At 42.7% G+C, this 26392-nt stretch overlaps 1 pseudogene; it reads right to left on the reverse strand.

Annotated features, from left to right (window-relative positions):
* Nucleotides 1–322: 322 nt before the first annotated feature.
* LOC135539886 (breakpoint cluster region protein-like) overlaps nucleotides 323–26392 on the reverse strand; it is a 39357-nt pseudogene continuing 13287 nt past the window's right edge.

Genomic DNA, 26392 nt, shown 5'->3' on the forward strand with positions numbered 1-26392 from the left:
GAGGTTGAACAGGCTGGTAATAGGGGTTTCAACAATTTCGGCAGATAATTTTAGAAAGAGAGGGTCCAGATTATCTAGCCCGGGTGATTTGCAGGGGTCCAGATTTTGCAGCTCTTCCAGAATAGATTGATGAAGAACATGTATTTAATCTCTGTAGCTCATGCAGCTGGTTTGAAGAATATTTGTAGCTAATACATTGTGAGGAAAAGAGAACAAACATCAACATACGGTGTAGTAGACCTACATACAACGCGTGAACAAACAAATGTAGTTCAATTATGTTCTCAGACAACAGAAAATCAAGAAAAAAATACAAAGCACATGGAAATCAACTCTTTATTGTACATGTACATAAATGATTGGGATAATGACTACAACAGTGTCTGGAAGGAAAAAGAGATGTCAATTAAGTGATTGCTGATAGGCTACATACAAACAGTCAGTTAGCCCAACAGTTTCATATGTGCTATAATGGTATCTTAACTTGTATAACATCTCAATTCAAATATCTGTAAACATTTGGAATGATTTTCACTTTGCCAGCACAGATACATTTTCCAAGAGCTTTCGAAGTTACAGCTCACCAGGCAGAGAACAGTAAACCCCATTATACATTTTACTAGAAACAAAATAACACAACAGAAGACAATGGTGCCCGTCACAATGCCCATATTTGTTTTCATACCCAGGAGATTTGAATATTAGTGGATCAATACCAGGGTAGGGTAGGCTACCACTAAAATGTAATAAAGAGACAAGGCTTAGCTCAGTGCTATTTCTGTCTCAGTTCCACGTGACAACACTGAACTGTGGTTTTAACCCTTCTGAAATAAAAACTAACTTCCTCCTGTGAAGGGATGGCGTGTTCAGATTATTGAGCTCTAAATTGAATCAGATCAAAATATAAATTATCCTAAAGAGGAAATGCTTAAGGCCAATGTAGGACCTTTATAAGATAACAAAACTCTGATAAACGTTTGTGGTCCACTTTTATAACCTGCCAGAAATCTCTTACCAAAACTATCACATAGGCAGCAGTTGAAGAGAAAAATATTTAAAACATATTTAAGTCAACATGCCTGCATGTTAAATATACCTACTTAAAAGTGTGATCAATCTCACATTCCTTACAAAATAAAGACAGCATTTGCATAAACATCTGGTAAACATGCCTGGGGGGGCACATGATTCCACAATGAAACAGGCCTAACGAATTAGCGCCATAATAAGGATTTTAACTACTGTATCTTTCGGGTTTTGAGAATTGTGCTCATTAGTGGATAACCAGTACCTCTAAAATGACTGGTTTGTCGGATATAAGAAACATAAATACATTTGGACACACTATCTGTAAGTGCTCAGCACACCTAATATGTGGTAATGACAATGAAAAAGATCCCAAATTAATCAGAATATCAGTGTGCAATATACTGTAGTAGAGAATGTTTTTCTCTTTTGCAACAGCTGCATCATGGAGTTGACAATTTGCCTCACTTCCATCATCTGGTTAAACTATTATTACCTTTGAAAATCATATAAAGGAATGGCCTGTGCTTTGATCTGACCACATTCAATGGATTTCTTTGTGTTTGATGTTTGTTTGATGTCAACAAGGTAAGGATGACATTAGGATCATTGATCATATTGGAATGGCTTTGGTCACGGTAATGAAGTATTAGTTCTAGTATGGAATGTGCTGTTAACTCCATCTGGTGGCCATTTCGAGGAGCTGCGCTGTAATCCAGCCATTGCTGCTCAGCACACAGTAAAAATATTTTTTGGGATTCAACTAATTATTACTAAGTAACTGGTTCCAGAGCCTTTTTTAGTTTACTCAACTTTTCAATCAGTGTTACCTGAACGTAGCATTTTTAGTTGACCCAAAATAATTATTTAGTTGGCCCAAAATTATTACTTCTAGTTGAATAAACATATGAGACAAGTTAAGCAAAAACATAATTTAAAGTTATGCCTAAACTTTCTCAAATTGGAGCTACGTTTGGACCAACTAAAAATGTTACGTTCAGGTAACACTTTGATCAGAAAGTTGTTAATTAGCTCCTGCCGCAGCCATTCTTGGTCACAGTCAACAATTTACCATGGAAGGCAAAATTTGGTCAAATTCTTCCTCATATGGAAATGTCCATGCTCCCGCTATACTTCAGTGGAGAAAAGGATGCTTTGACGTTTGCTGTCCGGTGTTGGGATGCCTTCAAGCTGAAGGAAATACAGTAGGACCTGTACCTACAGACGGGGAAAGGGACAGAGCAGAGGAAAGGAATAATTAGAATCATAGCACAGACTTATGGGCTCTACAAATACACCACATGACCAGAAGTATGTGAACACCTGCTCGTCGAACGTCTCATTACAAAATCATGGCCATTAATATGGAGTTGGTCCCCCCAATGCTGCTATAACAGCTTCCACTCTTCTGGGAAGCCTTTCCACGAGAAGTTGGAACATTGCTGCGGAGACTTGCTTCCATTCAGCCACAAGAGCATTAGTGAGGTAAGGCACTGATGTTGGGCGATTAGACCTGGCTCACAGTAGGCGTTCCAATTCATCTCAAAGGTGTTTGATGAGGTTGAGGTCAGGGCTCTGTGCAGGCCAGTCAAGTTCTTCCACACCGATCTCGACAAACCATTTCTGTATGAACCTTGCTTTTTGCACGGTGACATTATCATACTAAAACAGAATTTGGAAGGGCAGAATTATCTATAATGTCATTGTATGCTGTAGCATTAAGATTTCCCTTCACTAGAACTAAGGGGCCTAGCTTGAACCATGAAAAACAGCCCCAGACCTTTATTCATCCTACACCAAACTTTAGTTGGCACTATACATTCGGGCAGGTAGCATTCTCCTGGCATCCGCCAAAACCACATTCGTCCGTCGGACTGCCAGATGGTGAAGCGTGATTCATCACCACAGAAAACGTGTTTCCACTGATCCAGAGTCCAATGGCGATGAGCTTTACATTGCACTTTGGCATTGCGCATGGTGATCTTAGACCTGTGTCCATCTGCTAGGCCATAGAAACCCATTTCATTAAGCTCCCGACTAACAGGTCTTGTGCAGACGTTGCTTTGAGAGGCAGTTTGGAACTGAGTAGTGAGTGTTGCAACCGAGGACAGATGATTTCTACACGCTTCAGCTCTCGGCGGTCCCGTTCTGTGAGCTTGTGCGGCCTACCACTTCATGTCTGAGCCGTTGTTGGTCCTAGACGTTTCCACTTCAAAATAACAGCACTTACAGTTAACCTGGACAGCTCTAGCAGGGTAGAAATTTTACGAACTGACTTGATGGAAAGGTGGCATCCTATGACGGTGCCAAGTTGAAAGTCACTGCGCTCTTCGGTAAGGCAATTATACTGCCAATGTTTGTCTACGGAGATTGCATGGCTGTGTGCCCAACTTTATACACCTGTCAGCAACGGGTGTGGTTGAAATAGCAGAACAAACTAATTTGAAGGGGTGTCCACATGTTTTTGAATATGTGGTGCAACAAAAATCAACATCGAAGCTTACTTTCAATAGACACTATAGTACCTGTGACATAACCTCCAGTGACCAGCTGTCATTCATAGTGATGGGCTGTGTGGCATTGCTTGGGATCTTGCTGTCTTTCTCAGAGGGGCGGAGCAGGGTGGGGCCAAAGACCGTGGCCAGGTTGTGGAAAGACATCTTGTTAATGCTCTCATTATCAGCAATCCTGTAAGAACACAGATGAGAGGAAGTCTCAGCTTGTGGGATGCAGAGAAAAAGGAAGGAGAGATTAGCAAGAGGATTTGACAGCTATCTGACTGTATTCATGTCTGTATTCATGTGACAGAATAGAATACGATGCCACTTTGAGGGACTATACCTCTTCAGGTGGTCCAGCAGAAAGAGGAAGGTGACCAGGTTGGGTTCTGGGAGTGATAGCAGCAGGTTCAGCATACAGCTCTCCTTAGCCACACTGTCTGACAGGGCTGAAAGAGGATACAATTAGTTTGCTTTTTTATGGTAACTGTACTACCTGATCTATGTTTAATGGTTTGTTAAATTTCACGCTTATGCTGTATTCACTATGACAATATGAAAAGCAAATGGTAGGCTTTGAGGTTACAAGGAGAGACTGACCGATGCCTCCAGCGAGGTTGGGGTACAGGTCATCTGTGAAAAGAGGTTCCGGCAGCTCACGGAAATACAGCTTCAGCGTTCCAGCAATTGCATTCACATCCATCTCACTCATCATCACCGACACATCCTTATTGTCTGTCAATCACAGGTAGGAAATGAATGATAATCATGGGGGAACAGTAAGCTGCAAGACAGTATAAATTATAGCAATCCATTAATGACATTGTATACCTCCTGCTGTATTATTTGCAGGTTAGCGTTGTTGGTCACGTTATGGAGGCAGCTCTGCAGTGCTCACTAGCTGTCACAGCCACAAAGTCATAACATCTGATTAACGTTATGTTGAGGACAAAAACCAAATGTTTTATTGTCATGAATCTTTACAATATAGCCTATTTTGATTTTGCAGTTGGCCTATCTCAGGGAAAATCGCTCAGTTCTGCCTCCAGTACAAGACTCATGACAATAAACGTCAACCTGCGTAATATTTGCTATGGAGGAGATCCAAGTTCTGTGTACTCACTGGCATCAAATGCACCCTTTAGGGCCTGTATGTCTGTAGCCACCCCTGAGACCCGGTAGATTCCCACCTCCTCCATGCCCCGGCGCTCAATCTCCTGTAAAACCTGCCCCCTATAAAACACTGCTTCACGATAACCTGTTTTAGGGGCACCTTGGACCGTAAAACCTCCCCCAGTATGTAAAACCTGTCAGGGTAAAACACACACACAAACACACACAGTAAAACTAAATGGGATATATATGTAAAACAAACACCAGTATGTAAAAGGTATGTAAAACCTGTTCCCCCAGTATGTAAAACCTGTTCCCGGTATGTAAAACCTGTTCCCCGGTATGTAAAACCTGTTCCCCAGTATGTAAAACCTGTTCCCCCAGTATGTAAAACCTGTTCCCCGGTATGTAAAACCTGTTCCCCCAGTATGTAAAACCTGTTCCCCCAGTATGTAAAACCTGTTCCCCAGTATGTAAAACCTGGGTGGCTCAGTCGGTAGAGCATGGCGCTTGCAACGCCAAGCGTCGTGGGTTCGATTCCCGCTGGGGCCACCCATATGTAAAAGTAGTGGCCCCAGCCGACTTGTAAGTCGCTTTGGACAAAAGCGTCTGCTAAATGGGATATATATGTAAAACCTGTTCCCCCAGTATGTAAAACCTGTTCCCCGGTATGTAAAACCTGTTCCCCCAGTATGTAAAACCTGTTCCCCCAGTATGTAAAACCTGTTCCCCAGTATGTAAAACCTGTTCCCCAGTATGTAAAACCTGTTCCCCAGTATGTAAAACCTGTTCCCCAGTATGTAAAACCTGTTCCCCAGTATGTAAAAGTATGTAAAACCTGTTCCCCAGTATGTAAAACCTCCCCAGTATGTAAAACCTGTTCCCCCAGTATGTAAAACCTGTTCCCCAGTATGTAAAACCTGTTCCCCAGTATGTAAAACCTGTTCCCCCAGTATGTAAAACCTGTTAAAACGTGTTCCCCAGTATGTAAAACCTGTTCCCCAGTATGTAAAAGTTCCCCCAGTATGTAAAACCTGTTCCCGGTATGTAAAACCTGTTCCCCAGTAGTAAAATGTAAAACCTGTTCCCCAGTATGTAAAACCCCCCAGTATGTAAAACCTGTTCCCCCAGTATGTAAAACCTGTTCCCCGGTATGTAAAAACTGTTCCCCAGTATGTAAAAACTGTAAAACCCCCCAGTATGTAAAACCTGTTCCCCCAGTATGTAAAACCCCCGGTATGTAAAACCTGTTCCCCCAGTATGTAAAACCTGTTAAAACCCCCGGTATGTAAAAGTATGTAAAACCTGTTCCCCAGTATGTAAAACCTGTTCCCCAGTATGTAAAACCTGTTCCCCCAGTATGTAAAACCTGTTCCCCAGTATGTAAAACCTGTTCCCCAGTATGTAAAACCTGTTCCCCGGTATGTAAAATTGTTCCCAGTATGTAAAACTTGTTCCCCAGTATGTAAAACCTGTTCCCCCGTAAGTAAAACCTGTTCCCCAGTATGTAAAACCTGTTCCCCCGTATGTAAAACCTGTTCCCCAGTATGTAAAACCTGTTCCCCAGTATGTAAAACCTGTTGTATTAAAACCTGTTCCCCGGTATGTAAAACCTGTTCCCAGTATGTCCCCCAGTATGTAAAACCTGTTCCCCGGTATGTAAAACCTGTTCCCCAGTAGTATGTAAAACCTGTTATGTAAAACCTGTTCCCCAGTATGTAAAACCTGTTCCCCCAGTATGTAAAACCTGTTCCCCAGTATGTAAAACCTGTTCCCAGTATGTAAAACCTGTTCCCCAGTATGTAAAACCTGTTCCCCCAGTATGTAAAACCTGTTCCCCAGTATGTAAAACCTGTTCCCCCAGTATGTAAAACCTGTTCCCCAGTATGTAAAACCTGCTTCCCCAGTATGTAAAACCTGTTCCCCCAGTATGTAAAACGTGTTCCCAGTATGTAAAATGTATGTAAAACCTGTTCCCCAGTATGTATGTAAAACCTGTTCCCCAGTATGTAAAACCTAAAACCTGTTCCCCAGTATGTAAAACCTGTTCCCCAGTATGTAAAACCTGTTCCCCAGTATGTAAAAGTATGTAAAACCTGTTCCCCAGTATGTAAAACCTGTTCCCCAGTATGTAAAACCTGTTCCCCAGTATGTAAAACCTGTTCCCCAGTATGTAAAACCTGTTCCCCAGTATGTAAAACCTGTTCCCCAGTATGGAGAAATGGCCGCTGCCTTCTAGAGAGTAAAGTGAACACTAAAAAGTCCATCCTGCAGTATTGCATCTTCAGCACTATAAAATTATGTTTTCTCAAATAAAAGCTGCCCATAAGGGACTGGAGTTTAGAGTTACTTTACAAATTATCATGAGAGCCTTGGGATTCCTATGAAAATAGAAAAACCCAAACAAGGCATGTCTTTGAGAGTTATTCCTGGCCTTACATTGAAAGTGAAGGAGGTTGGAGGAGGTATCCCATTAATTTGGCAATATTAGGTCTGATCTGTGTTGGTCACAGAAATGTGGTATGCATTACACTGAGGCTCTCATGACAGGCTTAACATGAGCTGATTTGGTTCTGGGTGCTGAGATTATACAGAGGCTAACAAAAACACATTCACTCACTTGGTTACAACACTTATTTTCACCCCAAACACGCCTGACTGTTTCCGCGAGGGCATTCTCTTTAGACTGAACTCTCTGCTGGTGAACTTCATTGACAGCTTCACCTCAATCTGCACCAAGAGAAGTTAAGAATTAGCCAGCAGTCAGAGAAATGAAGACTATTGCATGTAACATCATCAACACAGTACATGTAAATACAGGGGTCACACTTAATATTGAAAAGTCTTTATACCCCAGTAATCATCATGGGAAAAACCATTGTAATACCATGTTATACAGGCCTAGATAACTTATTCAACAATAGATAACTTATTCAACAATGTTTACACTGGCCACTGGAGTATAAAGTGGTGCCAAAAACGCTCCCTTTGCAAAACAAAAAACAGTAAGATGTTGTGGTTTCGGAAAAGATTTGTGCAAAACAGTGAAGATTAAACAGTTTCTATGCTGGTAATACATACTCCGTTCATGGTGATGACTGTTCTTTGCCAGTCTTTGCTTTGCAGGGTCTGGGGATCCAGCTAGAAAATATGGAGACATCTGTCAGTCAGAGCAATCATCTGACCCAGTAACGCTGTGCAGACAGACGCTGTATGGACATCATGATGCTGTGGGATTGATGCAGTCTTTATCTCAGTACAGACATGTTATAGTACTGTATTAATGACATCCATTTTATTATTAAGAACCAATGAGATATTTAAACCACTCAAAATCCTGCTTTGTAAGAATGTTTCGCACAGTTCGCCTCTTGATCCTTTCCAATTGATCAGAGACTAAAGCAGAGTATAACAATTAAAACAACTTTTAATGAAACTGTCCATAGTAGAAGACAGAAGAAAAGCTAAAACTGGACAAAAGGATTGATTCAATGAAGAAGATGGTCATTTTGCATTTCTTTCCAATCAGTAAGCCTGGGTCTTACATATCAGCTACCTATCACTTTCCCTCATCCTTACATAAACTCCATATGGTTGAGTAGTGTCAACTCAAGTTACTGTGCTATTTTAATCATCTGACTAATACCAAGCTGCCAACAGTTATTTCTAGTGGTCAGGCACAAGTGTTGTGATAACATCATCTCATGGTATTCAGATGACCTACCATGACAGATGTCCTCTCAGCCAAGGAACCAACAGACACTCAATATAACTCTGATAATCTTAATCTTTTTGTTCTGTGGACATCTCTCTTACATAAGGCAGTGGACTTATCAAAAGAGAATAGAGTATTAAGTATGAAAATATAACACATTCAAGGATACTTAAAATATGTACCAACTAAGGATGTATGTACATATTTAAATATCTACCCTACCCTCTATTAATGTTCCTAATCAAATACCATCCATGACAAAAATAAAGAAATACCATTCTCTCTCTTATGTGTGCCATGTCTTTACCTTCTGTCTGAGCAGAGTGCTGCGGACCTTGCCCCACAGCCGTGCCCCTGTGCCTGGGGGCTTCCTGGGACCTGTGTCCCCCTCATCCTCCAGAGAACAGCTGCTAGTGAACTGACTGCTGGTCTGATCCAGAATCAGCTCTTCAGTACAGGTCTCACCCATTCTTTTAGTTGAGACTCAGTCGCTCACACTCTACTTTCACCACTAATGTACTGTACCAAACAATGGGACAAACAAAACAAGACAGCAGTCCAGAAAATAATCTTCCAAATCAGCCACTCTGTCCTAAACTATCCCCAACTAACAGCATGGATCCCTCTGATCTGATATGGTTATTGGATTGTCTCAAAGAATCCTGAGGCCCGCATAGTCTTTTAGTGGTCCAGTAGAGTCCCCCACAAGTGTGTGTCCTGTCAACTTCTTAACCCTGTCATGCTATCAATCCTTCCACGCCAGATAAAAAATAAGTTGAACAAAGGCAGCCACTCGACCAGGCTTCCTCCCTGTTGTTCCAGTTCACAGATGGATCTGTGGATTAACTCCTGAGAATCCCCTCCTCTGTGATTATAGACACACGCTGGCGGCTGCTCAGAGGTTGTTATGAGCACTACAACCCCAAGCCTCCTACAGGATCCTCATCAGTCACCAGTTAGTTGGTAGATATGTTTTGGGTCTACTGGCTCCTCCTAACTGAGCGCCTTTGTCTGACCCTTTCTCCTTTCAACCAAACCCTCCCACATCTGATCTGTCTCTTTTTAATCCCCAAACATTTGGGCACACATGCACACACAATGTTCAGATTGCCTCTCCAATCAGCACTTATCTCAAATTCCACATCAGACCCAGGCCAGAGGGTCACACACAATTGAATTGAAGTGTGGGACCACGTTGGTTGTGGATTGTCCAAAAAGACAATAGAAACAGCACATTGTCTATTCAAAAGACAAACATAGAATGTTCTGTATTGGATGTTTTCAGGGTTCTTCTGAGAGGGGTCCCGCTCTGTCTCACTTCCACTGGATAGATATGTACCAGGGGCTACATTTGGTCAGCCTGTTTCCCTTCCCAACTGTAATCCCCTCTGTCACAACACACCATCACCAGTCAGGCTGAGGTGACCCAGGAGCATCCCCCACAGTCCTTTCCCTTTTCCACACCACAGAACCACACATGGTGGGATTATCCACAGACAGGGCAGCTATTGGGGCTGGTATACTAGACAAGTCATTTTCACCACTGTGGCCTATTAGTTAATTCAGCTATGTCACTGTTGACACTGTAGACCAGCGTGACAGGCAACACAAAATGTGCTTCATACTTTCACTCCGTACCTGTATCTGTCCTTTGGCCATGATCCTGTCTGTGTTCTCTCCGTCCTCCTTGTTTTGCTTGGCTTTGTTGTAGCACTTCTCATAACACAGCAGCCTCAGAGTCTGAGAGCCTTCCAGCTCAATCTCAAACTCCTGCAGGGAAACAGCAAAAAAAACAAAACACGTAGAAATCAATCCAGCAGATAAGGCTGAATAGACAGGACACTGACTGGCACGTGGCATCCTCACCTCGTTCCACTTGGGTTGTGTGGAGTCTCTGTACACTCGTGTCTTGGCTTTGTTCACAAAGTAGCCAAAGGAGTCCACCTCCAGAGTGCAGTAGAGATCTGTGTGGAAGAAGAAACAGTTAATGGGAGTTAGCGTGGTTAATAGGGATACACACTGAGTCACAGTAAGACCTGGATGGAGGAGTATACATGTACTTTGCCCTACACTGTTAAACCATACTTTATGACAATCCTCACAATACAACTTGCCATGCCCTCTGAATCTGGTAAGTACTGAGGATAATATTTCCTCTCCGGAGTATGTTTACATCTGGATTAACAGCTCAGATTTGTTATAAAATAAGAAAAACTGTATGCATCTGAGCTGTACGCGTGACTGTATTTGGGACAAAGAGTGAGACGACAGGGGTTTTCCATCCAGACCAGCTGTGGCCGGACCACAGTGTTCCTTGTTAATCCTCAGAGTTCTGACTGTTCCCCAGCAGCTGCTCCCCATGGGAATGTCTGCTGACTGCCAGGTGACAGCCGGACTGGAGGAGACTGACAGCGGAAGGGAAGGACAGCCTTGGCTATACTCCATTCAAGGTGATCAGGGTAGGACACCAAAAATATGGAGAAAATACACAACTGAGCCACTTACTCAAGCTCTGTTGGAGGCCTGATGCAGAGTGAACAATGACATTTAGAAAACCGTAGAATCCAGACGATTCATCTTCTAAAGAGAGGAGAGGGAAAAGTCATGAGAGTTGTTCAATCAAAAACAATACTAATAAACATCTCCCTCTCTTATTATTAATAAGTGTGGCATTACTAACCAGCCTTCCATCCTTACCAATACTGTATCAGTTGTGTCAATGGCCTACCTTCTTTATTCATGGTCATTGGTATAGTATGGACCGTCTGAAGCTTCACACATGAGTTGGTGAGCATCTGCAGCTCCAGGGAGGTCAGAGAGAAGCTTTTGAAACCTGCAGGAGGGAATAAAGTTCAGAGAGAGACTGACGGCCACCATCAGCTCAATTATGGGATTGTCACAAGCATAGCTTATGTTGCAGAGAACACTCACACTTCTTCTGTTGCTCGCGGATGATGTCCTTCCACTCTGCACGTTCGTAATCTGACGAGATGAGGAATGTGAAGCCCTGAAACACACAAAGGAACATGCTGTACAATACAACAGACATCTTAGCAATGCTGTACCACATTTCTACACCTGTAGGGGGTAGCAGATCCTGGACCAAAATATTTCAAAGTACAAACAATGAGCTGTGTAGTTGTTAGATATGACCTTGCAGGACCATAGGTGCAGAGAGAGAGGAATCAGTCCGTGGCTGGCTCACCTTGCCGTTCCTGTTGGCCACTCTGAAGGCCATGCTGGGGGACATGAGCAGCAGCAGAGACTCCTGCTCCGACAGCTTCTTCCTCAAACGCTCTATCGCCTTCCCTCCTTTAGTGGTTCTCTGCACAGACGCATATAGAAGAAGAGCACTCAGACAGCTGCTGCCGTCTCAATGTATAGCACTGTCTCAGTCATTAATGGCTCTTATGAAGTCATGATCTGGTCAAGTGTTTCAACATTATTATAATAAAGTGATCTGTTATAACACTATAGGGACTTCCCCTCTTTCTGAAAGCTGTTGTCACCTTCTCTCTCTGGAGCTCATTCTTGATCTGTGAGATTCTGATCTTCATGGCGTCAATCTCCTCGTCTTGGACTTGGGGTATGGGCGTGGCCTCCGAGTCCTCGATGGTCTGGAAGGTGAGGTCTGACAGTGGGATGTACCACTTACAGTCATACTGCTGGCCTTTCCTGGAGAGAGACAAACACACAAGAACCATCAAACACACACACACACACACACACACACACACACACACACACGTAAGGAACACCACAGCCAGGATATTAAACAAACCATCTGTTCCATCAGTAAATCTACACTTACCCTGCAGTCTGTTTCTTCAACTTGGCACAGAGAAGTAAGTCTGTGAAGAGGAAGACATGGCGAAGCTTTCTGGATCCCTCCACCAGCTCCACCATGAAGCAGTCCCTTAGCAGCTGACGGTTCTACAGAGGCAAAACAGGGAATCACACATTCATTGGATATTTTGTCTATTCATATTCACACCCTTAACCCCCTCATTCAATCAATTCACAGAACACAGATTATACCCAGAACACAGAATCAGTAGTTGTCGAGTGGGTTTCATAAACAATAAATGTACTCTGATGAATCACGTGACGAGGGTTGCAAAATTCCGTGATTTTGGGAAAACCAGGGAATTTATTGAAAGTTGCTGGAATTTTGTATCCCTACATATGACACATGGTCAGAACATGTTATTATGGCCCTCAAGTGGAACCAGTATCTGATGTATGTGGCCTGACTGGTTCTAGACAGGAGGAGCATCTCTAAAAGGAATACTTGCACTGAATAGCAGAGGTGAGGACTCGAGTCCCATGACATATTTGATGACTTGACACTCAACAAAAAATAAAATAACTTTACTTGGAGCCTCAAGACTCGACTTTGACTTGAAATTACCTGGCCAGGTTTTGTAACATTTTACAAAACGTCACTCATTTTGTGGCACAGAGTCTCTACTGTCCAAGCAGCCAGAGACAGCTCCATGCCAGCGTCACACTTGTAAAAAAAAGCAGATTGGCTAGTTAAAACGCACGCTTGGCCCTCTGATTGGACTTTCAATCAACAGGTCGAGTGAGCTAGCACAGTTGATTTTTTTTTGCATCAAGCAACAATTTCTAGCATAGGTCTACTGGTCTGATAATTGATAATTTACTTGAATTTGGAATTTGTTGTTAAAATTAATTACATAATCAAAATTTGTTGTAGACAAGAATAATGAAAAAAGCCCTCTGGTAATCTCAATAAATAGACACAGATTTGTATTTCAGTCATTGCACATATAGGTAGTTTTTTTCTTGACTTGAAAAAAACTTGTGACTTGCTCTTAGAATTTACAACTTGGACTTGACTTGAAACTCAACCCGTTCTACTTTGGACTCGACTTGAGACTCAGACCTTGCGATTTGCTTGTCACTCGAATAATAAGGAAATAGGTCTCACCTCTGCTGAATAGTAACAATATTTTAACTAACTTCTAGAAGCTGCTGGGATAAAGATAGTCTCTTCTCATAAATAAACATCTGTCCTCAAACAGATTTGAGGCCTGGTTGTAAAAAGTGTAAATGAAAGACAAGTTAAATCAGTGTCTTGTTATCAAAGAAAATCAAATCAAACATTTCTGTCACATGTGCCAAATACAATGTGAAATGCTTACTTACAATCCCTTAACCAACAGTGCAGTTCAAATAGTCTCAGTGGCCATTTGATTCATTGTTCAGCAGTCTTATGGCTACCCTCTGTAGCGCCTTACGGTCAGATGCCGAGCAGTTGTCATACCAGGCGGTGATTCAACCGGTCAAAATGCTCTCGATGGTGCAGCTGTAGAACTTAACTTAAGCATCTGGGGACCCTTGCCAAATCTTTTCAGTCTCCAGGGGGGGAAGGTGTTGTTGTGCCCTCCTCACAACTGTCTTGGTGTGTTTGGACCATGATAGTTTGTTGGGGATGTGGACACCAAGGAACTTGAACCTCTCGACCCGCTCCACTACAGACCCGTCAACGTTAATGGAGGCCTGTTCAGCCTGCCTTTTCCTGTAAGTCCATGATCAGCTCCTTTGTCTAGCTCACATTGAGTGAGAGGTTGTTGTCCTAGCACCACACTGCCAGGTCTTTGACCTCCGCCCTATAGGCTGTATCATCATTGTCAGTGATCAGGCCTACCACTGTTGTGTTGTCAGCAAACTTAATGATGGTGTTGGAGTCGTGTTTGACCACACAGTTGTGGATAAACAGGGAGTACAGGAGGGGACTAAGCACACAGCCCTGAGGGGCCCCAGTGTTGAGGATCGGCATGGCAGACGTGTTGTTGCCTACCCTTACCAGCTGAGCTGTAGTCAATTAATATCATTCTCACATCAGTGTTCCTTTTGTCCAGGTGGGAAAGGGCAGTGTGGAGTGCAATGGAGATTACGTCATCTGTGGATCTGTTGGGGTGGTATGCGAATTGGAGTGAGTCTAGCTTATCTGGGATGATGCTGTTGATGTGAGCCATGACCAGCCTTTCAAAGCACTTCATGGCTACCGACGTGAGTGCCACGGGGCGGTAATAATTTTAGGCAGGTTACCTTTGCTTCCTTGGGCACAGGGACTATGGTGGTCTGCTTGAAACATGTAGGTATTACAGACTCAGTCAGGGAGAGGTTGAAAATGTCAATGAAGACACTTGCCAGTTGGTCCGCGCACGTCGTCGATGCACTTATTGATGAAGCCAATGACTGAGGTGGTATACTCAACGCCATTGGATGAATTGCGGAGCATATTCCCGTCTGTGCTAGTAAAACAGTCCTGTAGTGTAGCATCCACGTCATCTTACCACTTCCGTATTGAGTGAGTCACTGGTACTTCCTGCTTTAGTTTTTGCTTGTAAGCAGGAATCAGGAGGATATATTTATAGTCGGATTTGCCAAATGGAGGGCGAGGGAGAGCTTTGTATGCATCTCTGTGTGTAGAGTAAATGTGGTCTAGAGTTTTTTTCCCTCTGGTTGCACATTTAACATACTGGTGGAAATTCGGTAAAACGGATTTATGTTTGCCTGCATTAAAGTCCCCAGCTACTAGGAGCGCCGCTTCTGGATGAGCATTTTCTTGTTTGCTAATGGCCTTATACAGCTGGTTGAGTGCGGTCTTAGTGCCAACATAGGTTTGTTGTGGTAAATAGACGGCTACGAATAATATAGATGAGAACTCTATTGATAGATAGTGTGGTCTGCAGTTTATCATAAGGTACTCCTACCTCAGGCGAGCAATACCTCGACACTTCTTTAATATTAGACATCGAGCATCAGCTGTTATATACAAATAGACACACACCCCATTGGCCAATAGAACGGATGGCAGCGGGGGTTTAATCACTTGCCTACGAATTCTCAGAAGGCAGCCCAACCTCCTCCCCCTTTTTCTCCGTCTTTTCTCCATGCAAATGACGGGGATTTGGGCAGTTCCCGAGAAAGCAGTATATCCTTCGTGTCGGACTCGTTAAAGAAAAGAGCCAGTGTTTACAGGAATAGATCCTAATAATCCTGCCTGCCCGGCCAGTCCAGTGGGCGGTTGGTAACTGATGTAGTGACATCTGCTCTTCCTGTGGCCAGAGCGGGGCTGTGAATGCTTGGACTGTTAATACTGACCTTTGACCCTACGGGCTGAAAGCTGCTTATAATTTTTTTAAATATTTTTTAAATAGCACCCATGTGGGACTCTACCAATCCATCCTAACCACATTTATGCAAAAACAAGGAAAACTCCACCAGGGAGATGCCCTTGTGGATTTATGGTCACTGTATTTACATGGTCATCGGTTACGTTGACATATCTCAAAATGGAGGATGACTATCTGATGACAAAATTGGTAAGATGGGCCCAACTAGGAGGTGGAAACTTTGGGAATATAAACCTGGGAATATAATGGAAATATATGAAAATTAATATGAATACCATTTAAATTTAGATGTTTTTTGCATTAGAAATATTTACCATATCATATAGAGACAGAAACATAAACCTTTTACCTTACCGTAGACATAATTTCAAATGATTAAATACATCCAATAGAAATTTTATTATGAATTGAGCATTAATTAAATGGGTTGACTCTTCACATGGGAAGATTTCACTGAACAACAGAAGGGAATAAAATGATTCTGATTCCAGCAGGACCATGAGCTGTTGCTATCGATAAGGTGTGCGATTCATCATTTTCACCTCGAATAGAAGTAGAGGGACTTTTGTAAAAGGTCGCTTGTTGTGAGCGCTGAGGGAACTTTCATTCTTCACATATGATTTGGCACAGTATTTGCAAATGTATCCAGCTTTTCCTTCTACATCAGCTGCAGTGAAATGTCTCCACATCAGATAGTGCCTGTGGAATTTTCCTGTAAAGATTAGAAGAAATATATATACTTTTCCATATACAGATAAATAGTTAAGCAGATAAGATTAAACAACTCCTTTGTAAGATATTTTTTATTGTATTTAACATATATGGATTAACACTCCTTAGTTAGCAGGCTCAAGCAAGCTAAAACCCACATGATAGCAACTAACTAACTAACTAACAAGTTAGAAATGATTTAAACACACTTTGCTGTAGACTATTTACTAGTCACATGATTTTTTGTTATGTCATAAAATATATTCCCCCCACCCAGTATTGTAATCAAAACTTACCAGAAAGCATGTAGTCCTTGGCTCAGACAGTGTAGTTGTGGGGGCTCAATAGCATCTCACTAGTGTGCAAGAGCTTGAGAATCAGGAGGATATGTGATGGAAGAATGCACTGTGCATGCAGAGAGTTGCAATTCCATTTAATTGGGGATAGTTTAACCAAAATATGCCACAAGACCTAGAATTGCCTTATGTGTATCCCACAAAAAAAGGTTTACTGTTATAAGCTAACCTTTTTGATGAATTTAAGCAAAATTCCCAAAATTCTGGGGCTTAACTTCCCAGGGAAAATCTCCGGACATTTACAGGAAGGTTTCCGACCCTTTGCAACCCTTGGCCCAACTAAATCAAACCCTGGATTTCAATCACCACAGTAAGTTTATCCAGTTAGCTACCAAACTCCAGTCACTTACAAGTACTACATTTATTTTGCCTTTAGCAAATAGAGGCCTATCAATTGTGGAATGCTACAATAGAGCCAATCCATACAGAAATGTAATTTGTCTGTTCCATTCTCACGTTTACTTATTGTAAGAAGTCTGATGGACATAGTTGGACAGGTTTCCAGTAATAATAGATGGAATTCAGCAGGGGTGAGGGAGTGAGGGTAAGTAACTAGTACGTGCCGCCACGGGAAAGGGTGGACAGATACTTGATAAGACGTGCTACAGGTCATTTCTGGGAAGCACACTTCAGAGTGGGAAAGGGGGATGGGAGTGTGGGAGCCAGGACAAGGATGTAGGCAGTGCGATGGGCTTTCCTGGTCAGAACCATATTATTTTGTCATGAGCTTCCTCTACGCTCCACTTCCTCCACTAATAAACCAGACAGGCAGAGATGACTCAGCAGGAATCTGACTCACAACGCAGGTTTATTGGAGTTTACAGACACACCTTTTCCCTGGGTTTACAGGAACTGAGAAGCACTGATTGGCTAATTTACAGTAACCCTCAGATTCCTAATGTATAGCTCTGAACCTGTGTTGCTTGGGGGAATCTATCTTATTATGCTAACTACTGTAACTGTCTGATTGGACAAGACGCAGGCTGTGTAATCTGACACTATTTTGCTTTTGGAATGGTGTGCAGTGTGACCTCAAAGTGTCTGAAAAGAAGACAAGTATGAAAGCATTATAAGGGAGGTTCAGATAGCCACAAGACCAGGTTCGGGTGTCTGTGTGCCTCTAAACCCGTGTTCACATTGGCAGTTTGAAGCGACTCAAATCCTATACATTTGCATATCTGATTCGAATCTGATATTTTTCCTGCAAAAAAGCACACAGAATCTGCCAAATCTGATTTATTTGCCCTCAAGTGGTTTTTAGACTTTTATTCAGCATATATTGTTTCTTGCTACTCTGCTGACAGTTTGACAAGAACATGTGGTAGCTAACTAGCTTGTTAATTGGTTACAAATAAATTAGTGAATGTGCTAGCTAGCTAGTTAACTGCTGTGGCTAGCCAAAAAGGTATCGTTTGAAAGTTGGATCATCTTATCCTTTGAGGCTTTAAAAGTCTTCTTACGTTATATGATTTTGAACATTCAAAGCAAACGTCCATGGCAGGCATTGTTGTCACCTTAGCTTGCTACATAACTTCTGAGTGACAGGGAGCACAAGCACCAATCAGCCTACCCTACTGCACACACACACCCGTCGTTACTGTGACAACTAGTGGAGCCTTGTTAGCAAATTACTGCTGTCTGAACATACACAAATTCGACAACTTCAGTTGTCCAAAATGCATGCCACCTCATGTCATAGCCTGCCACACTGACCTCTCCCTTCTTCACTGTCATAGACTGCCTGCGTGGGGTGATCTCCTCGTTGATGCTGGACAGGAAGTTCTGGGAGATTCTCAGGGCATCCTGCAGCAGTGGATAGTCTGGGTGGCTGGAGGGGGTGTGTTTCAACAGGTCCTGAGAGAGAAAGAGAGAAAAAGGCAGAAAGAGGGTGAAAGAAAGAAAGAAAGAAAGAAAGAAAGAAAGAAAGAAAGAAAGAAAGAAAGAAAGAAAGAAAGAAAGAAAGAAAGAAAGAAAGAAAGAAAGAAAGAAGAGGGGGAGAAAGGTGAAAGAAAAAGAAAGGAGAGGAGAGAGATAGAAAAAGAGTGAAAGAGTAAGAAAAAAAGAAGATGGAAAGAAAGAGAGAAAGAGCGGAGAGAAAGAAAGAGTAAAAAAGGAGGAGAGAGTAAGAAAGAAAGAAAAAGAAAGGAGAGAAAGAGGGAGAAATAAAGAAAGAGGGAAAGAGAGGAGTGAAAGAAAGAACGAAAAAGAAAAAAAAGAGAGCGAAAGAAAAAATGTAAGAAAGGAGAGAAATAGTAAGAAAGGAAAATAAAAAGAAACGAGAGGGTGAAAGAAAGAAACGAGAGAAAGAAAGAATGAGAGAGAAATAGTAAGAAATGAAGAGAAAGAGGAGAGAGTGAAAGAAAGAGGTGAGAGAAAGGAGGAAAGAGAGAAAGAAAGGGAGACAGAGAAATAAAGAATAAAAAAAATAAGAAAGAGGAGAGAGCAAAAGAGAAAAAGAAAAAGGTAGGAAGAGAAGAAAGAGAAAATGTGAAATAGAGAAAGAAAAAATACATTAATTTGAGATAAATTATGATCACTTTTTCTAAGATATGTGAAGCATTGTTTTCATAAACGGAATTCAGGTCTGAAGGGAAAAAATCTTCAGTGTGTTGATTTGACTTACATGCAGAACCAGAGTGCTGCGGGTGACTCTGTCCACGGGTTTATAGAGCAGAGCTGAGGGGGACAGGGTCATAAAGTATATAGTCCAAGGCAGGACAAGTCAATGCAGAACTAACAACGTAGGACACCTTGAGGTTGAGGGTCATATTCAATATGATTTAACTAAGTATGTACCACACTTTCTGAATTCAAATAACGAGAGGGTTGAATTCTTCATAATCTTGAACTATAGATATTCAAATAAATGTAAGGTTTAGTTCATTTTGACTGTGAATTGTTCAAAATAAAGAAATTGCACTTACTTTCCAGTGAATTTTTTGCATGGTCTTTGCATTCCTTGGTGCTTATGACCTTAAGATTCTGAGGGCACAACAGGAATTGAGAAAGGCATAATGATACGAGTACACCATTTCAACACAGCATCACAGTAATATTTATTTGAATCTCTGTCCACCCAGCCGTTTCTAGCAATTGAGCCTGGGGATGAGGTATTCTATCCGAAACGTTGCCCTTGTAAAAGTAGACATATAAAATACAATACATACCTGACATATTTCAGCAAACTGTATGTTGGCCTGGCAGCACTTGTCAGCCGTCTCCACAGCAACCGTATAGTTATCCACAAAGGCCCTGTACACTCCTAGCTGGCTGGCCTATAATAGAGAGAGACAATAGAGAGTAGATACGATGTAGTTAACCTGTTGTTGGATTCATGTACCCAGTTTTGGCTGCTCTCTACTCCGGTCATACTAGTTGCTTCCCCTTCTCATGGTGCTGAGAATAGCGATCAGACGAGGCATGGCCTTTCAACAAAAACAGCATTGATAACATGCATCCTATCAGTCATAATTTGTCCTTTTTTTTATGACTGTGCACACACACACACACACACACACACGGCGGTGAGTGTGCGTGCAAACAGTCATAAAAAAAAGGACAAATGATGTGATTTTGTTTCATGCATCTTCCTTTCCTCCACTGTCATACTGAGGCAGCTCTTTGCAGTCAGGAGCCTCTTAGTGATGTTTTGTCCTCCTTTACTGCCTGTTATGTGCTATAGCCAGGCTTTTATCTGTGTGGGAGATGTCTCCAGGCAGTCTGCTCACATGTGGGGTCCAGCATCCACCACACATTATAGCCAGTCTAACTCCCTCTTTCTACTCTTTAAATCTCTCTTCAGTATTATTAATGATCAAAGGAAGTCTACTAATATTGTCTTTAAAAGTGACTGACTTATTGGATAAATATCTGCTTACTCACAGAAGAATGCAGTTTGTGGCTGGGGGGGGTCTATTTCATGTTTTTGTACTTATGAACAAAGGAACAAATGCATCTGGAAGAACTAACACAAAAGAACCATAACAGCATTTCCTAAGTCTTTACACAACAATAATAATGCTCACCAGTTTCTGGAAGAGATCGCCCACACACTGGTTGTGGCACCACTCCTGAACTCTGGGTAGCAGGGCATCGTAGAAGTCCTTGTGGATCTCATGGAGCTCCGTCACCTTGAAGAAGATGGTCTCTATCTGCTGGATGGTCAGCATCGGCTGGGAGGTGGTGGCCGCTGCCCTCAGAGGCTTCATGGGCTGAGACAATCAATGCAAGACAAGCATTACTGTGTGTATGTCTGTGTGTGTGTGTGTGTTTGTGTGTATACATCCATCCGTCTGTCCATCCAACATTTTACTGTCCTAATGCTCTGAAATCACTGTTCATCACAGTGAGGTGTGGCATATTCAATTAGTGTCATATTCAATTAGCTCAAAGTCCTGTCTCTTACCAGTAAGATAGCCCCCAGGTGGCTGAGATATGTCTCCTCACTGGCCAGGATCCCTGACAAAACCCACTTCCGCATCTCCAACTCTTTCTCCTGATCCAGCTCTGTCTGTGTGTGAGAATGAGACTAACAGTGAATGGCAGAGAGAGAGAGAGACAGTGAGAGCGACAGACCGGGTATTCACTTCTACTTGGCTTATTTGGTGATTCTAATTGTAACCAGAGCAGATCTTCCCTAATCCCCATGGGTGTTGAATGAGACCGCTAAACAGCTACGAGTAGAGACTGTCGTCTCATGGGTACCCAATACATTTGATTAAATCCTGTTGGAGATGTAGAGGGCAGAGGCCAGGGTCAAAGATCCATTGTATTGTGGAGGGAAACAATTGTTTTCCTAGCCTAGGATGGGACCTGTAGTTACTGATGGATTCCATTTATTCCGTTCCAGCCATTACTATGAGCCCGTACTCCCCCGTTAAGGTGCCACCAGCCGCCTGTGGTCGGTCGATATGGAGCTCATGCACAGAGCAGAAATGAATAGCTCTGACATTCCACAGCTGGAATACTAAGGGGGGCACAAGAGAAGGCCTCCCCCTGGATTTAACCTTTGAAGATCAGAGAGCTGAGGACATCAGAGGAGGACCTAGGGGACACCGCAGATTGGCTAGGTACAGTACAATAGAGGTGGATGAGATTTATAGGGTGAGTGAAAGTGTGGTTGGAACGAGCAGAGCATCTCTATTAAATACACTCAGAGAGCCCAAGGCAGACTTATAGAGGACGGGGGCATTAACAGACAGCTGCACTGAGTGGAAAAATCATGGGCTTTAAGAGTAGAAGATGGAGGTGTATGATAAACTGGCAATAACCTTACCGACAGGGTGGACTCCAGGGAGCCAGAGGAGTGTGTGTGCTGGCTGCTGCAGCTCTTGGAGCGGAGGCGAGGTGAGAAGGAGGGTGAGGTGCTGAAAGGCAGGAGGTCATGGTGCTGCTGGTGCTCCTCCGCCTGCTCCAGGTCATAGCCATAGGAAGGAGGGGTCCCACTGTAGGGGACTTTTGGGATAATTACAGACAGATGGAGGGGATTAGGTGTGGTAGTGTAAAGTAGGTTCCAAGACAGTGGCCCTGTGTGAATCTCTCTCTGACACTTCACACCCTTCACATGCAAGACATTCTCTCTTCTCCTCTAAAAACACCATTAAAGCCACTGAACAGGCAGTGAAAGAAGATAGAAATGTGTGATCAGTTGTCATGACCAGTTTGACTGGGAACATCACCTCCCTCCAAAAAAACATGTGTCTATATTCATCTGCTCTTTGAAATATATATATATTTTTTATTTAAAAACAATAATCCTTTGTTGAGACGAGAATATGGTGCAGACTCAAAAAGAATCAAAATAGGTCTTACATCAAACACAAGGGCGAAAAATATTACTAAAATAAAAGTTATTCATATCTGTATATCAATGGTATTATATAAAAGCTACTGTACATTCAAAATAACTAGAATGACCTGATGAAAACAGCTCTGTCATTCAAACTCTAATGTGCTCTATTCCAATACATTCTGTGTCTCTGTGCTTCAAATCCCCTCTGATCTTCAGAGACTGTGCCAGACACACAGGGACCATCCCACAGCAGAGGATAAGCCAGGAGAATCGCAGCAAAAACTCTGATTCACTTGTGTGGTGAGGAGAAGCATTAGTCAGTCCCTCTACTCTCTGTACATGACATACTTTAACTGTACAGATGCAGAAGCAGTTCAAGGCAGCTATACTGAACAGGAGCTTAACCATAGTAATGCTTCATTTACATATCAACTCGATGACAATAAAAACTCGAGGGAGGGCATACACATCACAGACAATCTGGATTGGTCCACCCACACAGACAGCATCGTGAAGAAGGCGCAGCAGCACCTCTTCAACCTCAGGAGGCTGAAGAAATTCGGCTTGTCACCAAAAGCACTCACAAACTTCTACAGATGCACAATCGAGAGCATCCTGGCGGGCTGTATCACCGCCTGGTACGGCAACTGCTCCGCCCACAACCGTAAGGCTCTCCAGAGGGTAGTGAGGTCTGCACAACGCATCACCGGGGGCAAACTACCTGCCCTCCAGGACACCTACACCACCCGATGTTACAGGAAGGCCATAAAGATCATCAAGGACAACAACCACCCGAGCCACTGCCTGTTCACCCCGCTATCATCCAGAAGGCGAGGTCAGTACAGGTGCATCAAAGCTGGGACCGAGAGACTGAAAAACAGCTTCTATCTCAAGGCCATCAGACTGTTAAACAGCCACCACTAACATTGAGTGGCTGCTGCCAACACACTGACTCAACTCCAGCCACTTTAATAATGGGAATTGATGGGAAATTATGTAAAATATATCACTAGCCACTTTAAACAATGTTACCTAATATAATGTTTACATACCCTACATTATTCATCTCATATGTATACGTATATACTGTACTCTATATCATCGACTGCATCCTTATGTAATACATGTATCACTAGCCACTTTAACTATGCCACTTTGTTTACATACTCATCTCATATGTATATACTGTACTCGATACCATCTACTGTATCTTGCCTATGCCGCTCTGTACCATCACCCATTCATATATCTTTATGTACATATTCTTTATCCCCCTACACTTGTGTGTATAAGACAGTAGTTTTGGAATTGTTAGTTAGATTACTTGTTGGTTATTACTGCATTGTCGGAACTAGAAGCACAAGCATTTCTCTACACTTGCATTAACATCTGCTAACCATGTGTATGTGACAAATAAAATTTGATTTGAATTCCTTCTTAATGATCACTAGCCATAGGTGAACCAGTAGCCTGTTGGACAGATATTTGGGACAATGGGAGTTCCGCCACTCGTCATCATATCTTCTCCTCTACTTCCATCTCAACCATGTCGGATTGTGGCTGTGTGGTTTTCAAGTTCATTCTTGGTGAATAAATCCAAGGTGTAGGGAAGTGGCCAAGGCTACATTAGACCGCCTCGTTACAGAGAGAGAGGACTAACCGCAGCTCTTCCTGCTCTCTGGTTTGTACTGTAGGTGTTAGACACAGACCAGAAAACGCCCCTTTTATTCACAATCACAGCAAAGCAGACATTCTGGGTGGAAGTGTTTGCAGACACAATGCAACACAGGGGTCTATCTTGATGTTTTAGCTGCTGTTGTCTAGTTGTTTCCGCTATTATTCATCTATATAGTTTTGCATCAAGAACAGTTCAATCCCTTTTATTGTCACTTTGACTCATCAACAACATCTACCATCATTGTCAGTATCAGTGTGGCAGAAGCACAAGCACCATCAGTGTAATGATACAAGCTGTGGTGTTTGTTTGTCTGTGAGGCCTCAGTGTTAAAATAGCTGAATGTAGCTGAAATACTGTATGTTCAGAAGTGGACACAGAGATAACTATACTGAACCAAAATATAAACGCAACATGTAAAGTATTGGTCCCTTCATGAGCTGAAATAAAAGATCCTTGAAAATGTCCATATGCACAAAAAGCTTATTTCTCTCAAATTCTGTGCACATATTTTTTACATCCCTGTTAGTGAGCATTTCTCCTTTGCCAAGATAATCCATCCACCTGACAGGTGTGGCATATCAAGAAGCTGATTAAACAGCATGATCTTTACACAGGTGCACCTTGTGCTGGGGCCAATAAAAGGGCACTCTAAAATGTGCAGTTTTGTCACACAACACAATGCCACAGATGTCTCAATTTGAGGGAGCGTGCAATTGGCATGCTGACTGAAGGAACGCCCACCTCCAATGGCGTTTTAGAGATTTTGGCAGTGCGTCTAACCGGCCTCACAACAGCAGACCACGTGTAACCGCCCCAAACCAGGTTCTCCACATCTGGCTTCTTCACCTGCGGGATCATCTGAGAGCAGCCACCCGGGCAGCTGATAAAACTGGGGGTTTGCACAACCAAAGAACTTCTGCACAAACTGTCTCAGGGAAGCACATCTGCATGCTCGTCATCTTCACCAGGGTCTTGACCTGACTGTAGTTCAACGTTGTAGCCAACTTTGGTGGGCAAATGCTCACCTTCAATGGTCACTGGCATGCTGAAGATGTGTGCTCTTCGCGGATGAATCCCGGCATCAACTGTACTGGGCAGATGACAGACAGCGATGGCATCATGTGGGCGAGCGTTTTGTTGATGTCAACGTTGTGAACAGAGTGCCCCATGGTGGAGGTGGGGTTATGGTATGGGTAGGCATAAGTTACAGACAACAAAGACAACTGCATTTTGTCAATGGCAATTTGAATGCACACAGAGATACTGCAACAAGATCCTGATGCCCAGTGTCGTGCCATTCATCCACAGCCATCACATTTCAGCATGAAAATGCACGGCCCCATTTTGCAAGGTTCTGTACACAATTCCTGGAACCTGAAAATGTCCCAGTTCTTCCATGGCCTGCATACTCCCATTAAACATATTTGGGATGCTATGGATCGACGTGTACAACAGCGTGTTCCAGTACCCGCCAATACCCAGCAACTTCACACAGTCATTGAAGAGGAGTGGAACAACATTCCACAGGCCACAATCAACAGCCTGATCAACTCTATGTGAAGGAGATGTGTCGTGCTGCATGAGGCAAATGGTGTTCTCACCAGGTACTGTATCTGTGACCAAGAGATGCACATCTGTATTCCCAGTCATGTGAGATCCATAGATTAGGGCCAAATTCATTTATTTCTGATTTCCTTACTTTAACTGGAACTGTAAAATCTTTGAAATTGTTGCATGTTGCGTTTATATTTTTGCTCAGTGTAGTTCACCTCTGCTAGAAAACAGGAAAGAGAGGATTCCGGAAGCAAGGAAGGCAGATGGAACCCAGCCATGTGGAGTGGCCGGGGGCTGGTTGAGTCAGGCTGACAGTGGGATACCCCCAGAGAACCTGAACAAACACACTGGGCCGTGCAGAGAGAAACCACTGTGTTTACTCTGGAGGAGCAGGCAAGGGAAATACAGGGGAAGTCAATGTGAAAGGCCACACTGTGTGTCTGTCAGATTATACAACAGCAGTGATCCTGGGTGAACAACCTCTCACAGCCACAGAGGCCTGGAAATCACGGTCAATGGACACACACTGACCAATCATACAGACACAAATATATCTCAGTAAAATGGACATAAACTATAAAACATGTCTTAAAATGTTATTTCTTACATTAATTGATATTAACTAAAATAATGTTCACAGAGACAGTTATTTACATGGCTCTGGGAAAACCATGCTTTTTAAATGTAGAATAGTTATCCATGGTAGCATGAAAAAGCAGGCAAGCTACCCAACATTGAGTGAAGAAGATTTCACAATAGGCTAGTTCCACAGTACAGCTTA

This window comes from Oncorhynchus masou, chromosome 1 (genome assembly GCF_036934945.1).
Source record: "Oncorhynchus masou masou isolate Uvic2021 chromosome 1, UVic_Omas_1.1, whole genome shotgun sequence".
In the NCBI taxonomy this organism is placed as follows: Eukaryota; Metazoa; Chordata; class Actinopteri; order Salmoniformes; family Salmonidae; genus Oncorhynchus; species Oncorhynchus masou.